The sequence below is a fragment of the Lactuca serriola genome, chromosome 4 (genome assembly GCF_051521515.1).
Source record: "Lactuca serriola cultivar US96UC23 chromosome 4, Lser_US96UC23_V15, whole genome shotgun sequence".
In the NCBI taxonomy this organism is placed as follows: domain Eukaryota; kingdom Viridiplantae; phylum Streptophyta; class Magnoliopsida; order Asterales; family Asteraceae; genus Lactuca; species Lactuca serriola.
This window is the reverse complement of record NC_136411.1, coordinates 368,777,556-368,792,482: the sequence shown is the minus strand read 5'-3', so window position 1 is coordinate 368,792,482 and position 14,927 is coordinate 368,777,556. Positions and strand designations below refer to the sequence as shown.

Here is a 14,927-nt window from a genome sequence, read left to right as displayed (position 1 = left end):
AATGTCATCAAGTTTTTTATAATAACTCAATAATTGAAAGAAAATTAATTGTGTTATCTTCTAAATATAACCATTTTCATAAAAAAATTGGGTCATTTTGAAAGATTGGTCCTGAACGGTCGCCCCTATCGTCCACCTTCTGGGACGGGCCTGATTGTAATGTTGTTACCGGATAAAATGATGAAGGTTTTTTTTATCTTATTTCATGAGTTATTGACAAGGCACAAGTCAACTGTTGCAAGAATTTCTTTCCAAAAACTATGATTGGGTAAATGTTTATTACATTGAGCACAATTTTTTTTTTTTTAATAAACTCTTGGCTTAATTTTTTCTATAAATTATACTTTTTTGATGCGGTTCTTCTAGGAGTACAACTCATTGATATAATCTCCCAACTACATTATTAAGACGAAATGATGTGAAAGTTATTTATTGTTTATTTCTATATTAGTATTGTTTTTATTTATTTATTTTATTCTCTTAAATTGTAAACTGAGAGTCTGCAAAAATGTTTCAGCTGCTAGGAGCAATGTTATTGGATCGTTTAAATACCCCTGTAATGGTTCAATATGTTTGCTCATTGGACAACATGAGAATTATTTATTATGTCCCATATTATTATTACATTTTTATATTTTTTTATAATGTTTGACCATTTTTCTTCAAGCCTTCCATTTGCTCAAGGTAATACACATATATAACAAAAATTCAATTTTTAATTGCTATACAAATATTTGTTTTTAAAAATATGTTTTTTATTTTATGTTTTTGGAATAGCCATTCCTTGCTAACCAGAAAAAAACAACCACATATTGTGAATGGGCTGTTTGCAAACAGAAGCAAACTCATTTGTTTTTTCAGTGATTTTAATTTTGAAAAAGATAAAAAATAATTTATTATTCCTGTTTGTATTACTCTTTCCGTCCCAAAATTATAATCCATATTTTTTTTGGTTTCTTCCAAAATAATAGTCCACTTCTAAAAATAAATAATATTTTTATCAAAATACCCCCTCATTATTACTTAATCAACTAAGCATTTAATGGAACATTAAATACAAAGTAAGGACAAAACTGTTATTTTATTAAATAAAGTGGTATTTAATGTTTTTCTTAATCTGTGTGTTTTTTGTCTGTGGACAATAATATTGGGACGGAAGAGTACGTTTTAACAAAATGAATGCTTAAAAACAAAATCCATTATTTATACCTTGTTTTGTTATAACCGAAGCTCAATTTGAATCAGACATGAAGTGGTGAATGAAATTGCTACCCTTGAGCTGAAAGGCCTTCCATGCTTGACTGTTTAATATTTGATCTCTTGCACCAAACGTGAAAAATACAATAACAATATACCACATGTACCATTTTGCCCTTAGTTCCTGTGACCTATGGTATATTTTATTTTTGAGGTTTGGTCCAAGGTCAATATGGTTATTAAAGAAGATAAGAGCTTATTACTTAAATTTTAACAAACTCGTACCAAAATGCAACAAAATGATATCATAGGGTCAAAAATAAAAATCTTGGACTCTATTTTGTATATTTTATATTATTAGTTTCCAAAACAATGAGTAAATTAGCAAGGATATTGTGGTGGTCTTTATTCCAGGAGTATGACTTAAGGTTGGTGCGATGCATTTTTTGAGGGAGCAATTGTAATGTATCGAAGCTCCGGGCAGTAAAAAGTTATAAAAAAGCTATCATTTGTTTTTTTTTTTTTTTTTTTGAAACGATAAATAATTTAAATATCTCATGATTGAACTCAAGACCTCCTAATTAGTTGTTAGATTAGAAACCTTGTGCCATTTGCTATATAGTCTTATTTTTTGGTGGAGCAATTGAAGTTATTAGTTAAGGTTTCCTCTGTTTTATTTGTATCTATATGAAGTTATAAAAGTTGTCATTTTTTAACTTCTTTATTGGATAGATGTTATCCACATCAGATTTATCATTTAACATTGATTATTTTGTTTTTAAGCATCATACATTTACGTAGGGGTGACAATTGTTGACACGACACGATAAAAATAAACGACACGAAACGAAATTGGGACGAAACTGAAATTCGAATTTGTGTTCGTGTCGTGTTCGTGTTAAGTGTGAAAAACACAATGTCGTGTCGTGTCGTGTTCGTGTTTAAAATTCGACACGAAATTGACACGATTAACATTTATTTGTCGTGTTTTTCGTGTTTGTTGTGATTTCGCGTTATAAATGATTAAATATTAATTAAATAAACTAATTTTTTATTATGTTATCTTTGTCGTATCGTGTCGTGTTTTAATCGATTCGTTTTCGTGTTAGTTAAAAAAAACACGACATTGTATCGTGTCGTGTTCGTGTTACATAAAACCTTGTCGTGTCGTGTCGTGTCAGACAAAAACACGACACGATGGCCCGATTTGTCACCCTATATTTACGGTCAAGCAATTATAACGCCCTACTTACGTAACCCACCAAATATCAAAATAAGAAAAAAGATCCGACTCATGCAACGTTTGAACCTCATCAGTTTAAATTAAAGAATAATGTTGAAGATGTTTCATGTATAGTTTTTACTTTGCACATTACTTTTTCTACCTAACTTTAACAATTTAAACGCTATTAACTTAAATTATCTTGAATCGTTGAACACTTTTTTAAGGTTATTTATTTATTTATTATTTTTTATGTATGAAATTAACTAATACAACATCTTTCTGAAATATTTTAGAGAGCCCAATAAATAATTTGTTAGTTTTAAGGATATGTAATATTTAATAAAATTTAAATGGTACTTGTCAATAAAATTAAATAAAACAATATATTAAAAGTATTGGAGAAAAAAGTTATGAAATAGTATCGGAAGGCGATGAGCAGTAATACAAACATTTTTTTTTATAGATATAAGGTGTCTCAAACAAATAAACCGGAAAAGAAAAATATATCGAATCTTTTTTGTTTTAAATAAGAAGACGATAATATTATCATGTTTATATTTATAAACATAAAAAATGAAAAAGAAATATCATATGATCATCACAAATTTAGTATTTAACTTGGAGATTAAAATGATAAAAACAACAGTTAAAAAATAATAAAGCTTTAAAGGTTAAATAAATAAGGAAGTAAAATAAAACATAGAAGGTTACTTTTGTCTAACATAAAATTAAAAAAAAAAAAATAGTGTAATACAATTGTTTGATATTATTTAGTCAATTTTTATTTTTTACCCAAATGATAAACATCACACTTTGACGTTAATTATTAATATTTGATCTCTAAATTTCGTTTGAGATTCTCTAGCAACTATAAAATGGTTAATTAATGGTCTTTTATGGAATTATAAAATGAACTATTGTGTATTTTGGATCAATTGACGTTATATAACATGAATATGAATGAATCCACAATGAGACATATGATTAAAAGTAAATAAGATCTTTGAACATTCCATATACTCTTTAGTAACACTACGTGCCTAAAATTAAAAGTGCCATTTAAGATTATTCTAGAATTTCTTGAAATGCATGCATATGTTAGAATATTAATACATCAAATGAACCTAAACGATTTTCAAATTTATATATTTACATATATACTTTTTAATATCACGACTCTTACGAGTTGAGTCACGGGTAAAAAAATCTATATTTCCGAGTAATGAGTCGACAACTATGATTAAGTCCATTGTTAGATAACTTTTGGTAAATTTTGGCCCTAGCAACTTGCTATGGGTTGTCTTTTCTTTTTTAATTGAAAATTTCAGCAACTAAAAAAAGATTAATTCAAAATCGATTAAAACCTTTCGTTGCAATAGATATAGTTATTTGATTAAATTTGACTTTCAATAGATATAGTTATTAATTTACAAATAGAACCACAATTATGATAATAAAATTTGATTACAATTTAAATAAAAAACATTACATAAAATTTTCAAATTCCAAGAGCATCCCTCTCTCCAAACATAGAAGCTTCCATCTACAAGAGGTGCCCATCATAATAATAAAAAAAAAACTTAATAGGATAACAAAATATTAAAATTATAAAAAATACTATTATATATTTTTTCATATATATATATATATATATATATATATCTATATATATATATATATATATATATATATATATATTACCAACCGATTATAATTTTTATATACGTATGATCACATACTTTACATTTATTCAAAAATTGTATTACCAGTCATAATAGGTCACTAGCAACTAACATGTCACATGACTATTGATGGTTAATGACGTGGATTTAACTGTTTATTATGTAAACATTATATCATTAAATATACTTTTATACATTTACCATTAAATGTTTATATATATATATATATATATATATATATATATATATATATATATACTAATAAAAGAGTAGTCATTTTGTCATGTGTCACTATATTAGACCTCTTAATTAATATGATGTCACTTGTCAATCTATTAGTTCTTCATTTTAAATTTATTAGATCTCCTAATTAATGTGATGTTATTTGTTAATGTATCTATTCTCCATTTTAAATTTTAAATTTTATATTATTGTTTTCATTAATTCACAAATAAAAAATGTCTAATATATATTAAAAATTAATTATATATATTTATTTGAATCAACGATTATAATTTCACAAAACTAATAAAAACATATCGTAATTAATAATTTATTTAAAATAATTAATTATTAATTTTGAGGTTTTACTTTAAAATTTCAAATAATTTTATAACCGTGGTTTCCACAGGTTATATATATATATATATATATATATATATATATATATATATATATATATATATAATATTTGTTCAAAAACTACCCTTTCAAAAAATACATATTAATTGGGTTTAGGGTTGAATTCTATTGGGCCAAAAATATCAAATGAAACACCATCATCCACTTAACCATTTTCGCAGATGGATATTGGACTATCAATTTTATAAGAAAAAATACAACGAAAAAAAACCGTGTACATGAAAATATTGTACCTTGTGTAACTTTGACGAAAAAAAAACCGTGTACAAAAAATACATATGATTAGGGTTTAGCTTGTTTAACTTTGACGAAGTTAATATGACCATAAAATCTACAAAGATGATGAGTAATTGAGTACGCATGATAATATCGTACCTTGTGTTGTTCTTTATTTGTAGTAGACGAATTTAGTAACGGGAGAGATGACTTCTTGGACGTGGTTCTTGCAAGTATGACCTTTGAAACAGGGGACATGATCAAATCAGTAGGACTCGTATACCTATAAAATAATACATACCCATAAATTCTAACAATCATTTTTCTAAAATAATCAGAAAAAAAAAAAAAACTGATTACATTTCTGGGTATTTGAAAACCTTCGGTATAATAAGAGGAGTAGGAGTAACTGCCGTCGGAACTGGTGGCCTGAACAACGGCCGTGTTTGTGGTGGCGATGGAGATTTGGGGGATGTTTGATCCATTGATCGTAGTTTTTATTTATTTTATTTTTTTTCAGAGAGAAATGTGATAAAAATGGTGTGTATGTATGTGTATGTGTGTGTGTTTTGAGGGAGAAGAAGGCAAGAAAGTGGGTGGTAATAGGATGGTGGGAGATGGTAGAGAGAACCATCCAATTTTGTGGGCCACGGTGGCGGTGGTGGTTTTGTCTTACCTTTTGAAAAATAAGATATATTTTCCGGTGGACTTCAAATTTTTGTATCTCAATCCATTTCATCAAAATTATTTGATTCTTTTTATCTTTTTTGTAACAAAGGACAAAATTTAAAGATATAGCAAAAAAACAAAACCAATTGAAAGGGATATGATTAGGTAATAAAGTTATCTAAATTAGGAATATGATTAGGGGTGAATATGCTACGGAATCAATTATTTTTTATTCAAAATTCAAAAAATTCAAAGTTAATTGAACGTCAGATGAAACTTTTTAATTCTTAATAAAGTAGAAACTATGTGACTTAATTTTTGAAAATAAATATTAAATTAGTCTTTTAGCACTTGATCCACACGGATTATGTTATTTACTCAAAATAATTATTTCAACAATAAAAATAAAAAAAGAAACCTTTAATTCCAAAAAACATAATTCAACCTTGTATCAAGTAATGAGTTAGGCATCTTGGGTTTGAATTATGGCGTTGGACTCGTTAAATTGGATTAGTAGAAGGCTTGAATTTATTATATATTAATGGTCAAACATAGACTTTGAGCTCTTCTTGGATAATTAATTTATATTTTTATTTTTATAAATCCGAAATTAATTTTAATTAACTAATTTTTTATTTAGTAAAATTTTATTAATTAGAGACTTAACTACTTGACAGTTTTTAGCAGCATGGCCGACTCCCAGATTTTAAGAACCCTGTGCTAAGAAGAAAAATAGGACCCTAAATTAATATATAAAGAAAACAAACTTAAGACGGTGAAAACTTAAAAGTAAATAAATTAACTAAAAAGAAACATATGAAACTTTATAAAAAGTTCAAGGGCTAATTATGTAACTTTAAAAAAATTGATTTGTTAAACATACTGAAAGAGAGGATTGATTATGAAATATAAAACAAAAACTAATGGCTAAAATTGTAAATTGAATTTAAAACTTCAAAATGTGATGACATGAATCAAACCTACGTTGCTTCAAACTAAATTACACACTTATACCAGATACCCTACACAAACTTTATGCAAAACTTTGAAAATTTCATATATATTTAGTTATTAAATATATAATTTAATTAAAACTCAGATCCTATTTTTTTCGTGGCCCTGTGCGGCCGCCCCTCCCCCCTAAAACCGGGCCTATTTAGCAGGTAGTTTCAGTTGGTGGTTTACAACCACCATTGGAAGACTATAAATACATGGAATCATACAGAAATTGAAGACTAATGAAACACACACTTTCTCTCAAAAATTTGTTATTTATATCATAAGGGATCATGTCGATTTTCGTCATATTCAAGATATGTTCTTAAATTAACTGCTACATCCTCAATACAGACCTACATGACAATTTCTATCTTAGGACACTACAATTCTCAGACCTCAATCTACATATTTTCGTATTTGTGATTATGTTGTAAATATCAACATGCAAGTATGTTTTTCTGATTATGAATCTTGTATATAAATTTGATTTATTTGTTTTTCTATTTATTATATTTCGTGTTTTGATTACTTTTGTCATAACAATATATGGATTGAAAAATGGTCATTGGTATCATGTGTTTGAAAAGAATTAATATTTATTATAATGGTTGTGAGTTAAAGTCTAGTTATATATAAATGTATAGCTTATTAGTAGGGTTTAGAGGCGTGAGTTAGCCGTTAAAAATAAAATAAAAAAACATATGGATCAAAATAAACAAGTATTACAAGTATATTTTAACTTTGCCATTGATGTTGATTTTGTATTTGTCATAAATTAATGGTTAAATAACTCCGAAAAGAATCCGGAATAGAATAATGGACCAAATTTTGGTCGTAAAAGTTAAAACTAAACAAAATTAAAATATATTATTATTTTAAAATAATATAAGTTGTTTAAAACAAACATGAGCATAAAACACTTCTACTATTTTAGTATATTATAAGATGAACAAAAACACTGAATCATTCATCGGTCAATTCTGTATAGTAAGTGGCTGAACAGTTGATACTGTGATTCAGACCCTCTTTTTAAAATTTCTGAACATTTGCAACAACTCTGCTGTTCCATCCATGTACTCATTTATTGCGTCATTAATACCAATATACCCATATCAATAAATTAATATATTTCAAAAATGATTTAGGTTTGTATCTGATAAAACAAATAAAAATATCTACTATATTTTTATACTTTTAGTCACATACTTATACAAAAAAAGTTATAAATCATTCTTATAGGTAAAATCGGTAAAATGTCATACGGTTCATAATACATAATACGTGAAAGAGGAAAAAATGAATAAGACTAACTTTCTCATTCCTGCGTAATCTGAATATATACAACAATTCTAATATTTACAATAATAATCCTCCAACTATTATATATCTACATATAAGCCCTATATTTACATATAAGCCCCAATATTCCCCCTCAAGATGACAATGGAGAATATATATTTTGCAATGACATCTTGGACATGAAAGGAGCTAACTTAGTAGCTGGTAATGCTTTAGTAAACAAATCTGCAAGCTGGAAATTTATACAAATTGACATCAATCTGAGAAATTTGTCAACCACTTTATCCCATACAAAATGAAGATCGATTTTGATGTGTTTTGTCCTTTCGTGAAATGTTGGATTATTAGCTATCTTAATAGCTGAATCGTTGTCACAAAATAATAAAGCAGCGTGATCATGATTGATTCCAAAATCTTTAAGTAACTGCTTTAACCAAATCAATTGACATGTGGTTGATGCTATCGCTCGGTATTCTGCTCTGATACCATAATACGTGAAAGAGGGAAAAATGAATCAGACTAACTTTCTCATTACTAGGGGTGTCGAACGAGTAAAATTTTCGGGTTTCGGGTAGAACAGGTCGGGTAGAACGGATATTTCCTTAAGAATATAATACCCGATACCCGACCTATATTGTAATTCGGGTTTTCGGGTATTCGGGTTTGAGGTCGGGCCGGGTAATTATCGGGTATACCCGAAATTTTTTTAAATTACACTTATTAATATTTTTTTATTTTTTTTATTTTTACATGTTGGTTGGTTTAATAAAGAATCGAGTAGGAAAATACTTCATACAATTAACAAGTACATATATAATAACAATACAAATCATTATAATATGTTATGTACTTTTTTAATTCAATTCCATGCGATAGTGAGAAATTGAGAATTGTGATGACGGTTTAGGACTTCAGCTTCAGCGTCGTATTCCCTTTGCAAGTTTGCGTCGACTGTCGAGCCGTCGTTCATAAGAAGGAAATGAATGGTTTTGTTTTATTTGAAGTGTGCATACGTGACTGCATTGTATATTTGATATTATTTAAAAAACGAATTCGGGTATACCCGGAAATAAATATTCATACCTAAAACCCGACCTTATTATTATCGGGTTAGCCTATTACCCGAATGTTCATACCCGTTACCCGTTCTACCCGATCCATTCTACCCGAATTCAGAACGGGTCGGGTGGGTAGAACGGGTTTCAGGTCTTTTCGACAGGGCTACTCATTACTGCGTAATCTCAATATATACAACAATTCTAATATTTACAATAGTAATCCTCCAAGTATTCTATATCTACATATAAACCCTATATTTACATATAAGCCCCAATAGTTCACAAATTATTGTGTATTCAAATGCATAAAATATTCTAAATAAAGTTATTCAAAAATAATATATTATCTTTTTATTAATATCATTTTTTGTGAGATTATTATCCACCTTGTATGTTTGGAACATTGGCGAACCCATTATATAGCACCATGTAGCACATGGTACCCTTCACATTTGTTTGTCATATGTAAATTTAATGTAATTTCATAGAAATCTATCATAAGTTCCTCTTAAATCCGTTGGAAGCCCTTGAGGCATGGGAGCTAGCACATCACTATCTTCACTTTCACAACGATTTTAATGTTTGTACAAAATATACTTTTCAGGAACAAAACCAAAAGAGAGTAGAATATATTGATATGATTGCATAGTGAAAAGAGCATATATCCCATGTTATGATATGATCAAGGCCACACTTCCACAATATAGATATACACAGGTGAGATTTTATATCAATATGTCGCATACAATATCATAATGTGTATTTCTCAATTAAGCAGGTAGACTCAACGTGATGTGCATTCAGCCCTCCCAAATAGTCATGAACTCACTTTGGTTTAACCAAGTTCACAATATGCATATACGTGTTATATTCACATATGCATATACGTGTTATATTCACATTCACTCATTTGTTCCAGGTTTCTTTTGTGTAATTGTGAACTTAAAAGACATCAACGTTATGTTCCCAAATTTCCAACATATCTCATTAATGTAACTAACTCTTAATTCACATTTTCACATCCAATTTGGTCATATAGTTCAATTATTTCTTAGTATTTATAACATTTTACTATCATTACTAACCAAGACGAAATCATTTTTTTTAATCACACAAGACCTGACATACTTTTTCATTAGAGCAATATACGTTCAGTTTACTATTCATACCTTAATTATTTTAAGAACCACTTTTAGATGTTAAATATATTTAATTAGTTAATAATCAGTAACCATTAACTAATTTAATTAATCACAACTATGCTAAGAACCACTTTTAGATGTCAGATATATATAATTTATAGCTTCGTGTATAATTGATGATTTCAAAAATTTAATGTTTGATATATAATTTAGTTTTCTAACATCTTTAATCATCAAATTATTCTTATTCGTCATGATCCACTTGTTAAAAAACTAAATCATATGTTTTAGTTATCTACTTGTTATTAAATAACATCACTAACAACACATATTCATCAATCTCTAGCATGCTTTTAACTTTAGCAACAAATCTCGAATCATAATACACCTTAACCTCATAAGTTGAATATTTTCTTTAAAATGGCTAACGACACAAACCAATGTAATCAATCATATTCTTAAATGTATATCTTTTATTTATTACGAGACTTGAACCTTCAATCACTTAGGGAATGACATATTCCCAACACACCCAAATGCCGTTTAGTTTATTTGTAAGAGAAATTAAAATGATACTAACATTTATACCTTCAAATGTGTTGAAGAAATGAAAGTGTCGGTAGAGCTTTATAGGAACTGCAGGGAATAATAGAAGTCATCACAAGAGTCTCAATCTGTATCCTTTAAAAATGAGGTAATGAGGTCTGAATTGGCTGACTTCTTTTTTAGTGAAAGGTCACCAAAGGTCTATGCATTTGAGATTATAACTTGATGAAACTATGTTTTGGATTGCTTAATCCTATAATAATCACCACCAGGCCATTCTTCATGATGGTTATTATATAATCTAGCCATCTCAAGAGAAGTAAAAGGCATGAGGGATCAGTGGCGGATCCAGAACCGAACTTAACAGGGGTCCATTAAGGATTTTTTTTGGATTTGTTTAGCAAAGTGGGTGCCATATATGAACTTTTTCAGCAAAGTATTGATTTATTAGGGTTATTTTTTAAAATATATAGGGTGTATCCACTTCCAAGTGGGGCCATACACCTGACTAGCCATAGCCTGCATCCGCCACTGTGAGGGATCCATTTGACATAGCATGTGTATGTTGCATTAACCCATGCAAGGCTCCCATGCAATGGCAGACCTATGTGGAGAATTGGGGGTCCCGGGCCACTACTCAATTTCTGGCTCGTAGTGTAATTTTTTTTTTTTAATTTTTTTTTTAATTTTTCTATTAGGTGCACCCGCTTGAAGTATGAGGGACACCCTTACTAAAATAGTCTGCGTCCGCCACTGCTCCCATGTAATGCCAGAGACGGACCCATGATTCTATAGTAGGTGTTGCCGGTCCGTAATAGGTGTTGTCAATCCATAGTAGGTGTTGCCGGTGGCACATTTTATAGTAGAAAAAAGAATAAAAATCGAAAATTTTGCACTATGTCGGGAAAAACTAGGTGTTGCCGGTGCCACCGTTGGCACCATACTAGATCCGTCCCTGTGTAATGCACACTATGGTGTGCGTGTCACGGTATGTACCTTCAAATAGTAAGGTGCAACTTGTTGCATTAAAAGCTCATTATCTGTTTCTTGTTTGCCTTCTGTCGATATGTATTGATCTATTATATATAATTATATATATATATATATATATATATATATATATATATATATATATATATATTCTAATAACAATAATTTTGTATACCAAAAGTGAAGCAAAATATTTCTAATGACAGTTTTCATTTGGTCATCTATCCCTTGATTAGTTGATACACCTTATTAACTAGCTTCATTCATTGATTTCATCCATGAAAATCATGTTTGTTTAGATCTTCAAGAAACACCAAGAACACACACTAGTGTTCTTGGACCTTAAACACTCTTTCAAGCTTCTAGATTGTAAGTAATCTTGTCCTAGCTTGTTGTATACTATAATGAACTTGATTAAGCCTTATAAACATCAATAAATCTAGGTTGGAAGAGAGTTTACGACCAAGGCATCTCCGAAGGCCGTAAACTCCATATAAAGGTGTAATGTTGCCCTAATTTCCTTCCCAATGCTTAGAACTTGAGCTAGAACCCTCCACATTTGAGCTAAGGACCTTAACACACGAATTTGAGGAGTTTGCCATGGGTTTACAGCTGTAAACCCACTAGGGCCGTAAACTCTAGGCCGTAAACTCCATGAGAGTTGGTCCTTGGGCCGTAAACTCAATGGTACATCCATACAACCCTTAGATGCAACCCTATGACCTTATAACACTTGAATCCAAGTGTTTTCCATGTTCTAGGGTGTTTATACTTGCTTAATTGGTGTTATAATCACTAATTAGATGTGTACATATGTCCTTATATGTTAATAGGATCATTGTGTGTGTGTTCAAGTCTTCACTTGACACCTAACACCTCGTCCGACACTTCCATCAAATGCACTCACTACAGGTGAGTTCATACCCCCTTAATTAACCTTTTAAATGTTTTCAAATGCTTTTATGGGGGGAATACAGGTTGAATCATACTAGTTATTATATCAATCACATGTGATTAATAACTAGTACACAAATGGATTTACTACGCTTTTGGCTGTTTTACCAAGCATACCACTTCAAATGACTTTCTCAAATGTTTTTACATGTTAAACTATTTATCAAATTGTCTTACATACTGTATCTTTCCTTTCAAACTCTGTTACAATTGTGTTTCAAGCAAAAGATTTCTTATACTTTAAACCGTTCTTATCAAACAAACTGCTTTTAAACCGTTTTATAATTTGACATCAAGTCATCAAATCTTATTATTAAACTTTTCAAATGTTTTACAAAATTTCTTTTAAACTTTTATATTGTCAAATGCATGCCTATATATGTATAGTTATATAAGTAATGTTTAAAGGACATAGGACTGTTAGCTCGCTTTAATTCCTTTTCCTTGTTTGGATGTGGCCTTAGGGTATCGATTATTTGTCCGAATGTCGTCTAAATATTAGTTATATATTATGTATACACATATAGACATAAAAGTTCTATCAGTCAATTCAGTACCTTTGGGTAGCAAAGGCATACTTTCGGTTATACATGTACATTACTAGTAACTGTAAAAGGTATAGTTAGGAGATACTACTTACTATTCCTAGTATAAGGAATCACACAAGAGTCAGTTCATTCATGAGTCTACAAATATGCTACATGCTATATGAAGAGAGACTATTACATACTATATGAAGAGATACTATTACATACTATATGAAGAGATACTACTACATACTATACGAGACTAACCATTCTACACCCGATTGTTAGCTACAGTGGGAAACTGCACATCGACGGATGTCCTCGGTTGTACTGTTCGGAAAGTTACCACGCTATGTTTATCCCAAGACAAAAGGATACGATTTCAATGATTATATTATTTTCCTTATTACCTTTATTTTGTGACTCATTCACATAAACGATGAGGTAGACTATATTTTAATAATAATAGTTATACAAGGGAAAAACCTTCATTTTTACAAAGGTTCAAAGCTTCAAAACAGACGGGTCTTGGTAGAAGACTACTTTTTATACTAGTAGGAAATATGAGATTTTCTAGGGTTTTCATACTTATACAAAACTGTTCATCAAACATTTACAAGTATTTTCTTTACAGTTTTACTAATCAATGACACTAAAATACTTATGAATTCACCAGCTTAAATGCTGATCTGCGCTTTCAAAATAACTTGTATTCTCAGGTCACCAGTAGTCAGGTACGAAGACTAGGTTTTGAGAAGACGGAGCAATCAAGACTTGTATTTTATTTTGATTACTTATGTTCATGTCTTATTCTATGAAGGGACACACTTGTATTAAAATTATACTATTAATGCAATGGATGATGTTGTTGCTTGTTTACTACTTTGCACTGTTGTATGTTATGTGTTATATGTGCAATGTGCTTTCCCGTGTTATTATGATAATGAAGCTATACCTTTGAGCATGAAGTGAATGACTAAGCATCACTTTGGTACTGGTATGTAGCCTTTGACCTTGAAGTGAATGACTAAGCATTCACTTTGGCATTAGCAGAAGGCTAGGTAGGGCTAAAAGCCTATAAATGCTAGCCAAATGATAATTCAGAAATCATTTATTTTCTATGACACATGGGCTGAAGTCTTATTGATGTATATCATGTTGAAATTGTTGTATGTTATTGATTGTAAATCTTTGAATCAGATTATTTGTTGATATGAAAAGTCTGTCATATGATACTCATCTGCCTTTGTTGTTATTTGTCCCTCTTTGCTTCTGTCATACACACACACACACACATATATATATATATATATATATATATATATATATATATATATGGCATAACGTTATATTGTAATTGTTATTGAACTCACTAAGCATCACCGCTTATCCCACTCAGTGTTTAATTATTGCAGGTGATAATCATCCAGTATAGTTATGTAATGTTAGAGGATGTAGAATAGATAATATTATAGCTTTTGTATTTAGTGTATAAATTCCTGGGAAGTTATGTAATATACAAAACTTTGTAAAAACCTCATTAGTCGGTTTGTATCTAGTCTTTTGTAATAAGACCATATATGTAAAATATGTTTATGAATATGCATGTAGCATGTTTGGAGTAATAATTTTAAGTATGAAAGGGGTCTTTTAGTACGGTTGTTTGTGGGTCATGGAATTAGATCCTTGGGGAGGTAGCTTGTCTCATGGTCTAAGACACTGCTCCCTAATTTTCTTATGTTTTCAGCCATGAGGGGGGGGGGCACCCTTATATCAATGTG

At 29.7% G+C, this 14,927-nt stretch overlaps 1 long non-coding RNA gene across 1 annotated transcript; it reads right to left on the bottom strand.

Moving 5' to 3' along the window:
- Positions 1 to 3,806: 3,806 nt before the first annotated feature.
- Positions 3,807 to 5,652, bottom strand: LOC145097698 (uncharacterized). The gene is made up of 3 exons (XR_013704472.1): positions 5,323 to 5,652; positions 5,122 to 5,245; positions 3,807 to 3,965 (listed from the first exon to the last, which is right to left on the bottom strand). It is a non-coding gene; the product is annotated as an uncharacterized LOC145097698 (long non-coding RNA).
- Between the last annotated feature and the right edge of the window lie 9,275 nt (positions 5,653 to 14,927).